Source organism: Brachycentrus maculatus, unplaced genomic scaffold (genome assembly GCF_059751285.1).
Source record: "Brachycentrus maculatus isolate JH-2025_06_01 unplaced genomic scaffold, ASM5975128v1 h1tg000081l, whole genome shotgun sequence".
Classification (NCBI taxonomy): domain Eukaryota; kingdom Metazoa; phylum Arthropoda; class Insecta; order Trichoptera; family Brachycentridae; genus Brachycentrus; species Brachycentrus maculatus.
The window spans coordinates 5091728-5110000 of record NW_028280835.1 but is presented as its reverse complement, the minus strand read 5'-3'; the positions used below and the strand labels follow the sequence as shown (position 1 = coordinate 5110000).

Genomic DNA, 18273 nt, shown 5'->3' with positions numbered 1-18273 from the left:
TTACTATGCAACAGATTTTTTTAGTTAAAACCTGAAGGTTTTTTCTCCATTTAAAAAATAAAAAGTATATTTAAAAAAATAATTCAACAAAACCTTTTTTTCAAAATGCAAAAACAACACTTTCTGCCCAGTAGCGGGTAAATATTAAGTTAAAAATATGCCGCTTTTGCTAGGAAATAGTATATTATCTGGGCATTCCAAAAACATGCACAACTGAAAATTAACGATTTTTTTATTTATGACGTTCTTGAAAAGAGTGAGCGATATATGACGGGTATATTTCTTCATACGCGTTGTACAGTGAGGTTACGTTAAATTGAATAATTAGCTAACCGCCTCTAACCTTATCGCGGAAGTTGACAAATGATGGTATCTTGCAAACAATAGAAAAAATAATAAATGCAACATGTGAGAAAAAATAACGGAGTATTCCTAGTACAACGATGATCGCGATCTGTCTACGAATACGAAAAAAATATCATTGCAATTATTATGAATTAATTATAAATGTAATTTGAATATTTAAAGGTTGAGACTGACCGAAGCATTTCGTCATAACGTAACGTCGTAACATCGCTCGCGGCGAAAATCAGCGAGCATCCGAAACTATGGATGGAGCGCTCGGCTCGCTGTACTGACTGCCTGAATGCTCGCATCGTAACGTGTTACGTTACGACGAAATGATCCGGTCAGTCTCCACCTTTAAGCATTAACTTTGTGGATCATTGTAATGTATTATTTGGAGAAATAAAAAGATTTTGATTTCTTTGAAAAACCAACTAGTTTCGGCAACAACCTGTGCCCTCTTCAGGGTCACTTATAAAACGTCTTTTAATTTTTCCAAATAATAAATTATAAATGTGACCATATATATCTGGTGAAAATAAGAATAATATATTGAAATACAATATGAAATTTAATTTATAACATCAAAATGTTAAAATTGACAATGTATGTAGTTCTAGAAAGTAAATAAATTGCAAAATACATGTTATTTAAACATTTTAATCAGCGAAAGCTAAACTGGCAAAAACAACAATAACGGAATCCTGGTTTTAACCCAAATGTATAGAAGTGAAGCATAGAGTTGGTAAAAGAAGCATGAAATCACACAAATTGCAGACAAAGTGCGATCTCTCAGACAAGTGTTTGGCAAAACGATGTATTTGATAGATGCTCGAGTGGTGATATATGGAATGAATTCGTGGTTGATATAAGCACTATCGAAAAAATAAAAAAGGTGTGTAAAGATGGTTTGGAAAGAATAAGTGAAAGAAGAAAAGTTAAACAAATTCATGATGCGAATGTAGTTGGTAATAGAAGTGGAGGGAGACCGAGGAAAACTTCGCTTGATGAAGTATGTGAAATATTTGAAAGCGGTCAGGTCAAGAGTAGGAATAATTGGCGGGTATGTATGGGGAGATGCATGTATAAAATTATATGTAGAAGAGGCAAATAATGTTTGTAAAGATAGAATGATGTGGCTTTCGTTTCTCTCTGCCTATTCCTGCAGAAAAGCGCTGTGAAAGTTAGTTTAAATATAAATATCGTATCGATGTGCCCTACGTAAAGTGCTCTTACTACATTTTTGTCAATTTTGAGATATTTGGTGTACGTTATCAACTGACCGTTATCTACAAATATGAACAAACAAAAAAAATTACGCCTGGTTTTCAGGCGTATAACATACTATATATATCGAACTCCTTAAACGATATGTACTTAGTTTTGACAAAACATAAAGTTTTTAAACGATTTAATGCATTATTTTATCGTGTTTTTGAATGTATAATACTAGTTTAGAAATTCAGATAAAATCGTTAGTTAATAAAAAAAACGTTGAAAAAATCTTCTATGCTCTCTCCTGTAAAGTAACAGATTTGCAGATAGAGTATTTTACGTAGGGGCCGTCGGTATATTTGATTAGTAGAAATAAAAATACTATTATTGAATGTTGAATAAGTTATGACCATGGCTACACTGGTCCTACTATACTGTACTGAATTATGAACGTTGCTTCATAACAACAATTTGCGAACAGCTCGACATGATTTCCTTATTGCCAGATCAAAATAGAAATCAGAAAAAATAGTTGAATTTATTAGATAAGACTTTTATGTCTTCAACTTTTAATTAAGACATCGTTTAAAATGAGGTGTTGGAAACAAACATGGCAGTATACATAAACGTCTTTTAAAAAATGTTACCGGGAATCGAAAACCAAAACGTTAAAAAGAGTTCTGAAACCCATATGAATTCAGGTAACATTTCAACGTTTTCGAGCAAAAATATTACTTGAACCATTTTCATTTGTTACTCCACCTCTTCCACACTCATGCATCTCCTCTCACATACCCGCTGATCATTCCGACTCCTGACCTGACCACTTTCAAGTACTTAAAATACATAAATTTGTTTCGATAATTCCTATCTCAACCCTGCATTGTTACATTATTTCACTATTCGAACAGCTATCTTGAATCGTTTCGCCTCACATTTGTCTGAGAGATCGCATTTAGAACGCATTCAGTCTACTTTCATCCTTCTTTTCCAACTCCATTAATCACTTCCATTCATTTATCGCTCACTCCTTTCAAGAACGTCATAAATAAAAAACTTGATTTTTCAGGAGAACGTTTTTAAAGTTTAAAAATATAATACAATGTATTCAAAATAAATATCAAGCGACTTATTGAACTTTTTACTGTGCGCAACAGATCTTTTTAGGTAAAACCTGAAGATTTTTTCTCCATTCTCCATTCTCCATTTGAAAAATATTTAGTTTATTTTAAAAAAATATTAAACAATACCTTTTCTTCAAAATGCAAAAACAACACTTTCTGCCCTGTAGCGGGTAAATATTAAGTTAAAAATATGCCTCTTTTGCTGGGATAAAGTACATTTTCTGGGCATTCCGAAAACATGCACAACTGAAAATTGACGATTTTCGATTTATGACGTTCTTGAAAGGAGTGAGCGATATGTAAACAGGTTTTATTTATTTATATACGAGTATAAATATACATTTAAACGAAAAATTATTCTGTTAGTAAAACCCTTTCCTTTTGATACTCTGCTAGTTACGCTCTTATTCTTATATTTTGTGACAAGCAAGTTACGCTCTTATTCTTCCCTTTTGTTACTCTAATGTTTAATGTTTAATAGCGGATTAGCACAAGACCATTGGCTCGGAGATGGCAATGTTTGTTTTCAGTGCCCCGAATAACATAAAATAATTAGAACCGTTTTTTGTTCTTGTTTTGTGAAAGTGATCGGAGCGAGAGTTGCAAAGAGCGAATGTTTTTCTTAAAACGGTTTGACGTGTGACAGACTTGAATCGCTGTTTTTAATGAGGCGTGAAGTGTTTTAAAATATCCGAGAATAAGATTTGAAAAATAAAACATACATGTTTCTTATGTGGAAAAAATGATGTTATCTGCATTAAACATTTACGTCTAGTTTGCGTTCTGTACAACGACCTGGGCTGAGATTCGGTACAGAATATATATATTTATATATATATATATATATATATATATATATATATATATATATATATATATATATATATATATATATATATATACATATATATATATATATATATATATATATATATATATATATATATATATATATATATATATTTATATATATATATATATATATATATATATATATATATATATATATATATATATATATATATATAATTATATTTATCTTATACAAGTGTTTTATGTATATACATGTACAGATGTTCTCGAAACTAGTCATGTTGACATTAACTAACCTACACATGCGAACGTACGTGATACGCGCGGTTTTTCTTTACCATGCCGAGCTGACGCGTATAACCTACGCGCAAGAGAAAAGATACCTGTTCCAAAAATATTTAATGCGTACCGGATACAATTTTGAACAACTGAATTTTACAACTGAATTTTTTTTGTTAATTAATTATAAAGATCTAGTTGATCCGATATGCTGCCCTATCTGGATGCGAAATGGAAAGAGATGAAAGTAAGAAAAAATAGTTTTCCGAGTAGCCGTACATATCACGTTCCTAAAAATAAGTTGACTTTGTTATGAATTATTCATTTTACTAACAAACTTTTAAAGCAACAATGAATTGATTAATTTAATATTTGAACATTCTCTTGATACGGTTTCGGGTTGTGGTCCCGTGGTCAGTGTCGCGGATTCTTAAGTCAGAGTTTCTCGGTTCGAACCCACTCTACCACAATTTGATACCTATTTTTAATAATGAGCCGCTTAGGCTCACAGAAATAGTATGAAATTGACATTTTTGTGTGAATAATAAAAACAGAAATATTTCTCTTTAAAAAAATACGAATTGAACTATATTATACGGGTTTCAATGCACTTGAAACTATCTTCAAAGAAATCGTGTTTAGTGCATCAAAATACGTGGGAAAACATTTTTTTAAACTGATATTATTTTCGTTTACAACATAATACTATAATTAGGTACCTATTTTAGCATAATATAATAAACTATATATTTAATTACTGAGAAAGTACTTACCTAGTGATTTATCTTCAATTTTTAACCAAAAATTCACTTAGTTCAAAAACACTTACTATCGTCTACTGTTTACTTTTTCAATTTTCGTTAACACAATTAATAATTAATTTTTTTTATCGTTATTTATGAAAAAAATCTAATTTAAAAAAGCAAAAACTTAATAACACTGAAAGCCGTAACAGCTGTCTTCACTATTTTCAGAATTTTTAACCTCACACTGCATTTTTGTTGTCGTTAAAATCAAATTTGGAAAAAATGCGAGAATATTAAATTTTAATAATAATAAAAATATTCTTTAATTTTTTTCTTCTAGCCTTTTCATGTGCACCCAATAAGGTATTGCATCGTATTGAGGCAGTGTTATCATGATCATCAATAACAAGAAGTCTTGCGTTCGATTCCCTGTTATATTTGTTTGATATCCAGGGTGATATCAAATAAACGTAACAGGGAAAAATCTTTATTTTGACTCCTCTGGGAATCGACTGAACCACAAACGGACTATCCACGACACTACAGAGATAAATATATTTTTAAATAATAAAAAATACATTAATTAATTGATATGTTTTTTTTATCCTTGTAATATATGTCATGTTTACGTTTAATTTATTAAAAACGCTTTGACTTGTCATATTGTTTGTGAAACACAAATAAGTATCTAATGAAAGATATTGTAGTAAAAATAATAAAGCATTAATTTATCTTTACTAAACATTTATTTATTCGTGTTTCACAAGGGAAGCGTTTTTGATAAATTAAAATAAACAAATATATATTTATAATTAATTTAAAAATTATATCGTAAAATTATTAATCCAAAACTTTTTTCATTCCCGGAGAACATAATTTGACAAGAGGCGAACGAACTTCAAAGAAATTAGTGAATATTCGAAGGTTTAACACGTTTGAAAATTTTACCACTGAAAAATAGTAGCTAGATTATAAATTTATTTTCACTTTTATTTCGTTTTTAAGTAAACTTAATTATAATATATCAAGTTACGCAACAAAATGCAATGTCAGGTTAATATTTTCCACATTAAACCATGTGTCGGTGGGATTATTGTATTATTATTGTCACAGTACTGTTTTCCCGATTTTCTCGATGAGGTCGTTCGGGTGAGCGTCGCGCGCTAGCTCCGTGACTGCATTTGACCAACTGACAAATTGTCAACTAGAACCATTCTTAAATTGTCCATCTTGGCTCGCGGACACAACTGCGCGGGTAGCGGGTACATGGGGAGGTACTGAATACCGTGCACAAGTACCTTGACTGATGAATTAATTCGCCGATCAGAGATCGGTGATTACGGTGCTACATACATGGGATGTGGATACGTGCTATGTAGCAGGGGTGTCAAAGGCCATAAAGCATGTATATATATATATATATATATATATATATATATATATATATATATATATATATATATATATATATATATATATATATATATATATATATATATATATATATATATATATATATATATATATATATATATATATATATATATATATATAGATAGAGATAAAGCGAATAGCGTCACTACAAAGGATCTTTTCCAAAAGGTTAAACTCTTAACCCGTGCCTTCAAACCTCAGACATGGGCAATAGAGGACCAAAATGGAAGCGTTCTGACGGACATTGGCAGCGTCTTGGAGAGATGGCGAGGTTACTGCTCCGGACTATATGCCGAGACCTCAACAGCAGGAAGTCCTTCCTTTGAGAATCAAACCATGGAACCCGACATTTTGGAAGAAGAGATTCGAAATGCACTGAAAAAACTAAAATGCAACAAGTCCCCCGGCAATGACTGCATACAGGCCGAGCTTCTAAAAGAACTAGGGGATAAGGGCATAAAAACAGTGCTGGATCTCTGCAACCTCATATGGAGAACGGGAACATGGCCTCAGGAATGGGCTGAATCTGTTTTCATTCCTCTTCACAAAAAAGGCTCATCCAAAAAGTGTGAAAACTATAGGACAATAGCACTTATCTCTCACACCAGCAAGATAATGCTATATGTTCTAAAAGCACGATTACACAGTTACATTGGATGGCAAATACCAAAGGAACAAGCTGGTTTTGTGAAAGGAAGAGGAACAAGAGAGCAGATCCTCAACATCCGCCAAGTGATCGAAAAAAGCCGAGAGTTCCTGACGCCAACAGTTTTATGCTTTATCGATTACAAAAAAGCTTTCGACTGCGTGAAGTGGGAACATCTGTGGAAAGTACTCGTAAGATGGGAGTCCCATCCCATTTGATAAAACTCATCCATGGACTTTATGCCCAAAGTAAGGCAATCGTAAGAATCAATGGCATAAACACTGCAAGCTTCCCCACTGAGAAAGGTGTAAGACAGGGATGCATACTCTCCCCTGACCTGTTTAACATCTATGGGGAATACATCATGCGCAGGGCTCTCTACGAATGGAATGGAGGAGTGTCCATTGGTGGCGTAAAGCTGTCCAATATACGATATGCGGACGACACAACACTTCTGGCCAAAGACCCAAAAGAGATGGTAGATCTCCTTAAACGAGTAGAGATTGAGAGCAAGGCACTGGGACTAGAGATTAACCAAAGCAAGACCAAGATCATGATCATAGATCGATCTAAGAAGTTTGGTGATCTCGGGAACTCACTCGAAGGTTTAGAGATAATAAACGAGTTCCAGTTCCTTGGATCTCAAATCAGCAATGAAGGAACTTGTGAAGGAGAGATTAGACGTCGTATCGCCATCGCCAAAAGTGCCATGTCTAAGCTAGACAAAATCTGGAAAGACCGGGGTGTGAGTAACAACACCAAGATGAAGCTTGTTAGGAGCTTGGTCCACTCCATTTTTCTCTATGCTGCTGAAACATGGACTATAAAAGCAGCAGAAAGGAGAAAAATTGATGCCTTCGAAATGTGGTGTTGGAGGCGCATGCTCCGAATTCCATGGACAGCTAGACGCACCAATGAGTCCATTCGCCAGGAACTACGCTTGGATGGCTTGTCTCTGGCCAATATCTGTACCCGACGGATTCTCCAGTTCTTTGGACACGTTGCGCTTGGCAACGAGGATAGCCTGGAACGACTAGTTGTGATCGGTAGCCTGGAGGGAAAGAGAGGGAGAGGAAGATCCCCCACACGATGGACCGATCAAATTAAGGCAGCAGCAGGCACCTCAGTGGTTGGAGCGCTACGTGCAGCGCAGTCAAGGGATAACTGGAGAAGAGTCATTGCTTCTGCAAGGGTCACAACCCTCAGCAATGAGGATTAAGACGGAGAAGAAGATATATATATATATATCTTTTTTTAGATCCTAAGGATCTGTTTTTGCCTCCGCTTGTAGCTCTTGGGATGTTGACTCCCAGCTGTCTTCCCACCTTTTTGGAGGTCTGCCTGGGGGTCTGCGTCCTTCAGGGATTTCTTGAAGGGCGATACGTGGAAGTCTGTCATCTGACATTCTGTTTACATGATCATTCCAGTATCGCCTTCGTTGTCATCCCCACCTCACGATATCCTTCGTCTTACACATGCTCCGGATGTCGGTATTTCTTACTAGTTTCGAAAACCAACAGACGTTTTCATCAACAGGTAAAAAAAGTAAAACTAACGAGCTAAAAATATGTAGGTATAGGTATATAGAGGTTGATAAGGTAATACATGTACATAAAGGGGAGGGGGGCTTATGGAACGGGACTTTTTGTAAAGGGAAACATAGATAATAATGGTGACGTATTTTAAAACAGCATATAATGAACGTTTTATCAGAAGCAAGTCCACGGCAATTTAACTCTTACCACTCTGTAGGCCAGACATTCTGGCCCGTATGATTCTAGTAGGCAGCTCCGTGGGCCACAATGTCTGGCCCGGCGCAGGTATAACTTTAATCACTGATTTCTCAATCACCCAAGTATATTCTACCAAAAAATATTTCAAATAAATACAGTTAATCTTAATCAACATGGTCATACAAATTTGCAGACAGAGTATCCCAAAATTAAGAAAAAAAAATATATATATACATATATATATATATATATATATATATACGAAATCATCGACTTGTTCCGTAATTTCCCCATTTGCCAATATTTCACCCCCAGATCTACATTCGTCTCTTTCAAAAACCATAATTTTGGATCAGCAAATTACTTTCCTTGGACACATAACATTTTTGTCACCAACGCCTGCAGGTCTTACAGCCATAGCATCGTCAGCGTACAAACGTACTTCTATCTCCAACATTTCAGCCTTTCAGTTATTTCATGCAATTATCCATATATATAGATTAAACACCCAAGTTTAATCTCTAAACAATTTTTCATATTTGTAATCTTGTTGGCAGCCCTATACTCCATATAAAGGAGCATCGCATAGTCGCAATTTCATCAATATTTATTTTACCTTTAACTCACGAATGACATGTGTATAAAATTGATTTAAAAATTTGTGCAAAAAATAGACCAGAATCGTGAATTAAATTTCACTTTTGTAATTAAAAACCCATTTTTTTTAGAGTTATCCACATTAATATTATCAATAACATTGAAAATAAAAATGATTGTTTTTTAATAGTACTACGTTAATGAAATATGTATAATTCAAGGTAGGTACTCGATTTTTTTGAATTTTTACATAATTTAACAAAGAGTTTATGCATTAAAAAAATAAGTCAAAAAACTGATGATTGGGATACCGTTTTTAATGTTCAAAACATCTCACACCGCCTCTCCGCAGGGGTAGGCAGAGAGAATAGAACGCCACACTTATCTGTCTTTGCACACAATCTACGCTCCTACGACATTCATACATACACGCTGATTATTCCGACCGCAGACTCAGGTCATAAGTAATCAGTTACTTAATGTATTTGAAATACTTGAGTTTCAAGTTTTCCTCGGTCTTCCTCTGCCTCTTTTACCAATCACATTCGCCTCATATTTTTTTTTACTATCCTTTGTTCAGTCATTCGATTCCATCGTGTGTTTGGACATGTGGAAGGTATGAGTGAGGAAAAACGGTAAAACAAATTTATGAGGCGAATGTAGTTGGGAAAGGGAGCAGTGGAAGACCGAGAAAAACTTGGCAAGATCGAAATAATAGGCGGGTGTGTATGAAGAAATTCATGAATGTGGAATTTAAAGGAAACAAATGAGAAAATATAACTAATCTTCTTCTTCTACTTCCAACTCTTATCCGCACCCAATGGTGCATAGGGCACTGCATCGTATTGAGGCAGTGTTATCTTGATCGTTTATACATGAAGGAAAAGTGATCAGCCCTCCGCTTCAGGTACCAGTCCAGGGTAATATTAAATAAATATTATAACTAATCACTAACACAAATATCTTTCCAAAAAGGTGTTTTTTAAATTTATTTTGGATACCTGACTAGGTTCTATTTTATTTGACATATCGATCACTCCTTTCAACAACGTCATATATAAAAAATCATCAATTTTCAGTTGTACATGTTTTTGGAATGCCCAGAAAATGTACTATATCCCAGCAAAAGCGGCATATTTTAAACTTAATATTTACCCGCTACAAGACAGAAAGCGTTGTTTTTGCATTTTCAAGAAAAGGTATTATTTAATTATTTTTTTTTGGTATCTGAAATACTTTTCAAATGAAGAAAAAACCTTCAGGTTTTACCTAAAAAGATCTATTCTACAGTAAAAAGTTCAAAAAGTGGCTTCATATTTATTTTTAATACATTTTATTATTTTCTTATACTTTAAAAACGATCTCCTGAAAAATCAAGTTTTTTGATAAATAACGTTGTTGAAAGGAGTGAGCGATACGTTTCTTTACAGTTTTTCATGAGAGTAGTACAAATTGTGTTACAATTGAAAATAATAATAATAACTCGGAAATTAAAAGTGATAATAATATAATTTGATGGCGGGGTCATTGGTAAGCCAAATGTTTGTTATTAGCCATTCGATATCTACTCTTGTACAAATTAAACATCCTGTTTTATAAAATGCAATACCTTTTTGATTCGAATGCCTCATATAGCTATGTAATAACAGCATTGTTTCGAAATAATTATCGTTTGAACATTCCATCATTTCGGGAACAAATCACTGACGTAGTTTCATTTCCAACGAACTCTCCACACATGCAAAATGTATCATATCGCTCACTCCTTTCAAGAACGTCATAAATAAAAAAAACTGGATTTTTCAGGAGAACGTTTTTAACTGAACTTTTTACTGTGCAACAGATCTTTTTAAGTAAAACCTGAAGGTTTTTTCTCCATTTGAAAAATATTTAGTTTATTTTAAAAAATAATTAAACAATACCTTTTCTTCAAAATGCAAAAACAACACTTTCTGCCCTGTAGCGGGTAAATATTAAGTTAAAAATATGCCGCTTCTGCTGGGATATAGTAAATTTTATGGGCATTCCGAAAACATGCCCAACTGAAAATTGACGAATTTTGATTTATGACGTTCTTGAAAGGAGTGAGCGATATATTATACAATAACATCACATACCATTAAAACATTTTTTTAAATTACTTGACTTCCAAGTAGTTCTGAAATCTGGCCATGGCTTATGCAATACCGTTAATCATGGCCCTGCTTAGGCTTAGTTTTGTAGCCTATACTTACTTGTGAGTGGATTGAGTCTTTATGTTCAAGGGTGTACTCTCAAATATGAAAAGTCAGTACGCGACTGGCTGCTCGAGAAGCCATACGTGTTATCCACGTACATTTTTCAAAAGAATATACATATATAAAAATTTGGCAAGTAAATATTTTTCGTCATTTTTTAAAAATCCTAACCTCTCAAAACTCTTTTTTTTAAACCATTTATTTATTTCGAAGAAAAACTTATTTTTTTCAACACAAAAACGGTGTTATAAGCAAAAAATTCAATTACGTTAAATGTTAAATTGGGTCTAAAAACAATTATGTTGCAGACAAAGCAAAAGTCAATGATATGCGCATTTTAGGGGAATGAAACCGTCCAGACTCCCCCACATCGCACTGCAAGCCCAACCCCAAGGTAGACGACTGCCGGGCAGACTATACCGAGATAGATTGACAGATGTTAATCAACATCACAGGAGGCTACTCCCTCTTAAAACTGGCCACAAGGCCTACACCAAGAAGATTATCCCGACTTAAATTGAAATGCACGAAGACTTGCAAGATGGTCTGGAAAGGTGGAGAAGGATCTTGGAAGATAATGGATTGAGACTGATCAGAAATAAGACGAAGTATATGTACCTACCGTTCGAGAATACAAATACTACCATCCTCCCAATACAGTTGAATGGAGATGCAATACCTAATTGCGAACCCTTTAAATATCTAGGGCCACTAATCCATACGGATGGAGGGTGAGCAGCAGATGTAACGTATAGAATTAGTGCAGGGTAGATGAAGTTCCGTCCTTTGTTCCCCAAAAATGTGAGCCAAGCTAAAGGGAAAAAAAGTCTACTACAGAAATTGTCAAACCCGTACTCTTCTATGGCTCCGAATACTGGACGATGTATAACACCTTACGAACTCTTTTTCAAACCCTTATGCGTTTATGTGATATAGTGCCCTATGCACCATCGGGTGCACCATATAATCTTGATAATCTGTCTTATCTTGATCGTTAACACATGAAGGAAAGGTGACCAGCCATCCGCTTCAGGTAGCCGCCCAGAATAATATTGAATAAATATTAGAGTGATAAACTTACTTGTATTTATTTCCTCCTCCCTGAGAATCGAACCCGGGACCTCCAGTGCGGTAGCCGAGCGTGCAAACCATTACACTATGGAGGCGGACGATTTAACTACTCTAGGCAACTAGAAACTGCTGAAATGCGAATGTTTAGATCTTAGATGGTCAGCTGGAGTGTCCCTTGGAGACAAAATGAAGAGTTCACGCATTCGTTGAAGCCTGTGTGTAATAGACATCAATAGTAAGGTAGAGGAAAGGCAATTGAGATGGTATGAGCACACACGATGCAGAAAACCTGATCATGCTGTGAACCAGGCACCAATCGCCGTAAATCTTCTATTAAAAATATTAATAAAATTATATGTACAGTGGTAAGTTCATAACGCTAACCTTCTATTGAAAAAAACCCTCAATAATATTATTGAATTTATTTTTTATCTTATGTATTATAATTATTATATTTGAACTTGAGAGATTTGATTTATTCATTCGTAATAATTATAATGTAATAATCATACCGAGTTTTACCGATACATTATCTTTAAAATGTGAAGGCGACCCGCAGTTTATTTTTCAATGAATTGGCGTATTTATTTGAGTCATACAGAAAGGTCTCTTCGAAGAATATTATTTGCTTCTAGTATCACGACCGAAACACTTTTATATACAGCACACATGTGTGTGTGTGTGTGTATTTTTTAAAGTATTTATTTTTTAGGAATTTCAGAATAGCCTCCTTTGAATTTGAGGGAGCATAATATGGGACCATAACATTTTAACATTAATTAACACTTGTAATGGTATTTGTTTTAAAAAACGGGCAGCGCCATCTATTGAACGTAACATTGTTCATTGTATACGCGACATTGTTCATGGTGGCAGCGTACTTCTTGATAGTTGTATTTACTTAGGTAAATTGTATGTATGTTTTCTTGGCAGTTGTATGTACTTAGCATTTTCGATGTTTTCAGTTACATTGTTGTTTCATAGATACTCGTATTTATTATTTTCATTAATTCATAAGCGTTGTGAAATAAATAAAATTAGAAATGTGTGCTTTCTATTTTCTTTATTTTACATTTAACCAGACTGGGCCACATCAACGCGCGTCCCGTTCACAATTAAACTAAAAATAAAATTGCCTTTAACCATTTTTTTATAATTTATATATTAAATGTAAAAATCAAACACTGATTTTTAGAATCTACTAAATTGTCGCGAAGTGTTAGGCCTGCATTTTTCTTATATCTGAAACTCAGATATAAGAAAAATCTGCGATGTTGAAGATGTTGTGCGATGGGGAAGAGAAAGAAGACGTTTCTGGAGAGATCATGTGAGAAGAGCGAGTTTGGATCGAGTGGTGAGGGTGGCAGCGGACAGCAGCATAGGCGGGATCAGACCCCCAGGAAGACCACCTAAAAGATGGAAAGATAGCTGGTCTTCCACCTCCCAAGAGCGACCCGAGAATGACAGGACCTAGTCCTAAAAGAAGAAGAAGAAGAAGACTAAATTGTATTTCATTATTAAAAAAATATTTCGCCTTGTTATGGCATTTAAAAAAAACTGTTTGGAACTAGAGAAGGTAGTTTGAAAATGCCATAACAAGGCGAAACAATTATCACAATTTTTTATGTGTTTTTCATAATAAATTACAATTTACAACATTTTGAGTGTGTCCAAATACTTGTTAACAAATCTGGTTTCTCCAATCACAGGAGTTTTCCAATTTCATATTATTTTTTGACATCTCATCAAAGATGAAGAAGAATATGGAAGTCTGGGCATTCACGGATTTATTTATTTTTAGAGTCGAATAATACAATTTATTAGACTATAAAAATCAGTGTTTGATTTTAATATTTTATTTGCAAATTAAAATTAATTTCTACAAATTAAACGCCAAATCCAAAAATTTATTGATTTATATTATCCACTGACACTTCGTGATGGAATTGCATTTTTAATTTATTATTAGATTAAAACCAATATTTTTAGCTTTTCCACTTTTTTATTTGACCAGCGACCGGGTTTCGTCGTTACCGACATCATCAGAAGTCTGATGATGTCGGTAACGACGAAACCCGGTCGCTGGTCAAATAAAAAAGTGGAAAAGCTAAAAATATTGGTTTTAATCTAATAATAAATCAAAAATTCATTTTCTGCTTATTTAAATATAATATTAAATGCTCGAATTCCATCACTGCATATATTTTTAAAGGGTAGTGAAATTTCCCAATTTTACTGAAAATGCTCTTCGTTGCCACTTAAACGTAAAAACGCAATTTTATAGAGATTTATCAAATTCAACCCCTAAGCCGTAAGCGTGCTACTACCACGCCCTTCACAGTTATAAGGAAGGTCTCTCCGCCCAATAAGACGGAAATCCCTTTACAAAAATTAGTAAGATATATGGGTTGCTAGCTGTTCAGCATACCCTGTATTCAGACGCGTGACATTCGAGTGAGTGAAATACATTATATATGAACTGGACGCACTTCCACGTGCTGCTTGCAAACGTAAGTGCTGCCATCCAGCGAAATTTTGTGCAATTCGATAATAGTATGAGTTTCAAACGATTTCACTGTGTATTATTTCTTCCCATTTTTTGCGCATCATCAAAAGTGCAGTGGTTAGCACGTTTTGCATCTGCATGACGTCCAGGTATCAATTTCTGGAGTTTATCCGATAAATTAATGAGTTTAATGTAGCGATTACCGAAAAATTACGAAGTAAATCTTCATGTACGCTGATTTTCATCACTGGTTCTCCATTATTTCGTCTAAAGTGACAATTCATTTTTTAAAATATGCAGTTTTTTTAAACATATTTTTTCAATCAATGCGTAAATATATATCTAACCCTCATCCTGCACCCAATGGTGCATAGGGCACTGCATCATATAAACGCAGTGTTATCTTGATCTTCAACACATGAAGGAAAGGTGATCAGCCCTCCACTTCAGGTACCAGGTGAAAAGTAAAACTGTAGATGAAAACATCTGTTAGTTTTCGAAACTAGTCGTGTTTAATAACATAAAATTCATTAAGTGGTTTATTACAAGTGTTAAGTTTTTAAATAAATAATGAACATGTCATTATTCCACACAGTTAATGCCGAATCAATAAATAATACAGATTTCAGCAGTGTTGCCATGTGCCAAACCAAAAAATCTGAATCAAACAGCCTAGAAATCTGTATGGAATCAATAACCCAAAATCTTTGTAGGTGCCTATTTGCAATTGCTTTAAAATGTTGATACAAATAGTAAGATCTGTTAAACAAAACTTACAGTATGCATATTCTTCACCCTTTTCACTTGTTTCTAAACAAGTCTTAAAATAATTATCATCCAGCCATGTTTTACAAGACAAAATAGTACACTACACAATAATAAAAAACGCACTCCAATATAAAACAGATTTTCACCTACTTTTCAAATGTTAATCAGGTTCTATGTTCAATCTTTACATATTTTCTTTCTTCTGTTTTATCATATACTACATATCGCTCACTCCTTTCAAGGACGTCATAAATCAAAAATCGACAATTTTCAGTTGTGCATGTTTTCGGAATGCCCAGAAAATGTACTACATCCCAGCAAAAGAGGCATATTTTTAACGTAATATTTACCCGCTACAGGGCAGAAAGTGTTGTTTTTGCATTTTGAAGAAAGGGTATTGTTTAATTATTTTTTTAAATTTACTAAATATTTTTCAAATGGAGAAAAAACTTTCAGGTTTTACCTTACAAGATCTGTTTCACACTAAAAAGTTCAATAAGTGGCTTGATATTTATTTTCAATCCATTGTATTATATTTTTTAAACTTTAAAAACGTTCTCCTGAAAAATCTGTTTTTTTTTATTTATGACGTTCTTGAAAGGAGTGAGCGATATGTCCATTCCAAAAATCAGTATAATACTAAAAGTACTACTTTCTGTCATCTGTATCAATACAGATAAATCAAAGTCACTCGGACGTCAGGTAACTCGAAAAAAGAAACACATTCTCCAAGCTCGTTATAAGAAAGGTTTCTCTCGCCCAATAAGACGGAGACCCCTTTACAAAAATTGGTTACAAGATATGGGTTGCTAGCTGAGCGAACCCTGTATTTTCTACTCTGACGCGCATGATCGTAATATTGCCTTATATACGAACTGGACGCACTTTCATGTGCCCCTTGCAAACGTAAGTGCTGCCATCCGGTGAAATTTTGCGCAATTCGATCAGAGTATGAAATTTAAATGATTTCTACCGTGTATTATTTTTTTTTATTATTCTCCTTGTGTATTATTTTTATTATTACTCTCCTTGTTTACTACGTTTTTTCATTTGTTGCGCAATATCAGAAGTGCAGTGGTTAGCACGTTTTACAATCTGCATAATGTCCAGGCATCAATTCCTGGAATTTTCCAACAAATTAATCGTTATAGAGCTTAATGTGATTACCGAAAAATTGCGCAGTTTTTTTTTAATCTCTGATGCTCTCTATTATTTCTAACCCAATGGTGTGATCTTGATCGTTACTGACATGAAGTCAAGGTGATCACTTCTGCGCTTCAGGGAACAGTCCAGGGTAATATTAAATAAATATTAGATTAAAAAATCACTCATATTTTTTTCATCCCCTCCCCCTGGGAATCGAGCCTGGGACCTCCAGTACGGTAGCTAAACACACCATTACACCACGAATTATGAACAAGGGTTTTAAACTCTTAGTAATAATTCTACTTCATTCATTAAACCCTTATCCGCATCCGAAGGTGCATAGGGCACTACATCATACAAACGCAGTATTATCTTGATCATTAACACATTAAGGAAAGGTAATCAGCCCTCCGCTTCAGATACCAGTCTAGGGTAATATTGAATATATATTAGTTTGTAAAATCATTAATATTTATTTTCACCCCCAGGGAGTCGAACGCGGGACCTCCAGTACGGTAGCCGAGCGTGCTGACAATGGTCAGCAACTACGGAAGCTCACTAAAATTAATAATAAATTAATAATCAATAAAAGAACATAAAAAGTAGATTCGTTGAATTGTTCAGGTCACTGTGTATCTGACGAAGCTGTAGAATTTCCGACAATACGCTCACTCCTTTCAAGAACGTCATAAATCAAAAATCGTAAATTTTCAGTTGTGCATGTTTTCGGAATGCCCAGAAAATGTACTCTATCCCAGCAAAAGAGGCAAATTTTTTACTTAACATTTTTTTTTGCATTGTTTTTGCATTTTGAAGAAAAGGTATTGTTTAATTATTTTTTGAAATATACTAGATATTTTCAAATGGAGAAAAAACCTTCAGGTTTTACCTAAAAAGATTTGTTGCACAGTACAAAGTTCAGTAAGTGGCTTGATATTTATTTTTAATACATTGTATTATATTTTCAAACTTTAAAAACGTTCTCCTGAAAAATCAAGTTTTTTGATTTATGACAATGGATGTTTGTGATGTGTTTTTCACATTTACCTTTCTATCCTTACTAACCTAACCACAGACAACCCTCTTAAAGTAGATACTTTGCAGGTTACCCTTTAAAAATAAAAAATAAAAATCCTTTACCTCAATTCCTCTTCCAGTTCTCTCTGCAACCCCATCTTCTGTTTCATTCTTCTTCTTCTTGGTGTAGGCCATGTGGCCTGTTTATAAGAGGGGCTAGCCTCCTGCGATGTCGATTCACAGCTGTCAATCAAAGAGATGTCTTTGGTGGTCGGCCCAGGAGTCATCTACCTTGAGGTTGGCCGTCCGGTGCAATGAGGGGGAGTCTGGATCGTTCCATTCTTCTCACATGCGCATACCATTGTCTCCTTAGTTGCCTTCCCCTCCTATTGACATGTTCAATCTCAAATATTTCCCTCATCCTATTGTTAGTTATTCTGTCTCGTAGACTCTTGCCAGATATGCTTCTTAGAGTCTATGAGACAGAATAAGAGTTGAGTAATGATTAGCGTGTTTAGCTACCGTACTGGAGGTCCCGGGTTCGATTCCTGGGGGGGGGGGAGGTGTGAAATATAAATTAGCGATATTACACTCTA

General features: G+C 34.3%; 1 protein-coding gene across 2 annotated transcripts in view; it reads right to left on the bottom strand.

The window, feature by feature from the left end:
- LOC148311011 (putative peptidoglycan muropeptide transporter SLC46) overlaps window positions 1–5716 on the bottom strand; it is a 55217-nt gene extending 49501 nt beyond the window's left edge. The window contains exons 1-2 of one of the 2 annotated variants that reach the window (XM_088257534.1): window positions 5639–5716; window positions 4550–4685 (exon numbers count right to left, since the gene is read on the bottom strand). The gene's annotated coding sequence lies outside the window, so the exon portion shown is untranslated. Of the gene's footprint in view, window positions 1–4549; window positions 4686–5638 lie in introns of those variants that run through there. The other variant, XM_088257535.1, reaches the window with a different exon arrangement.
- Window positions 5717–18273: the final 12557 nt, after the last annotated feature.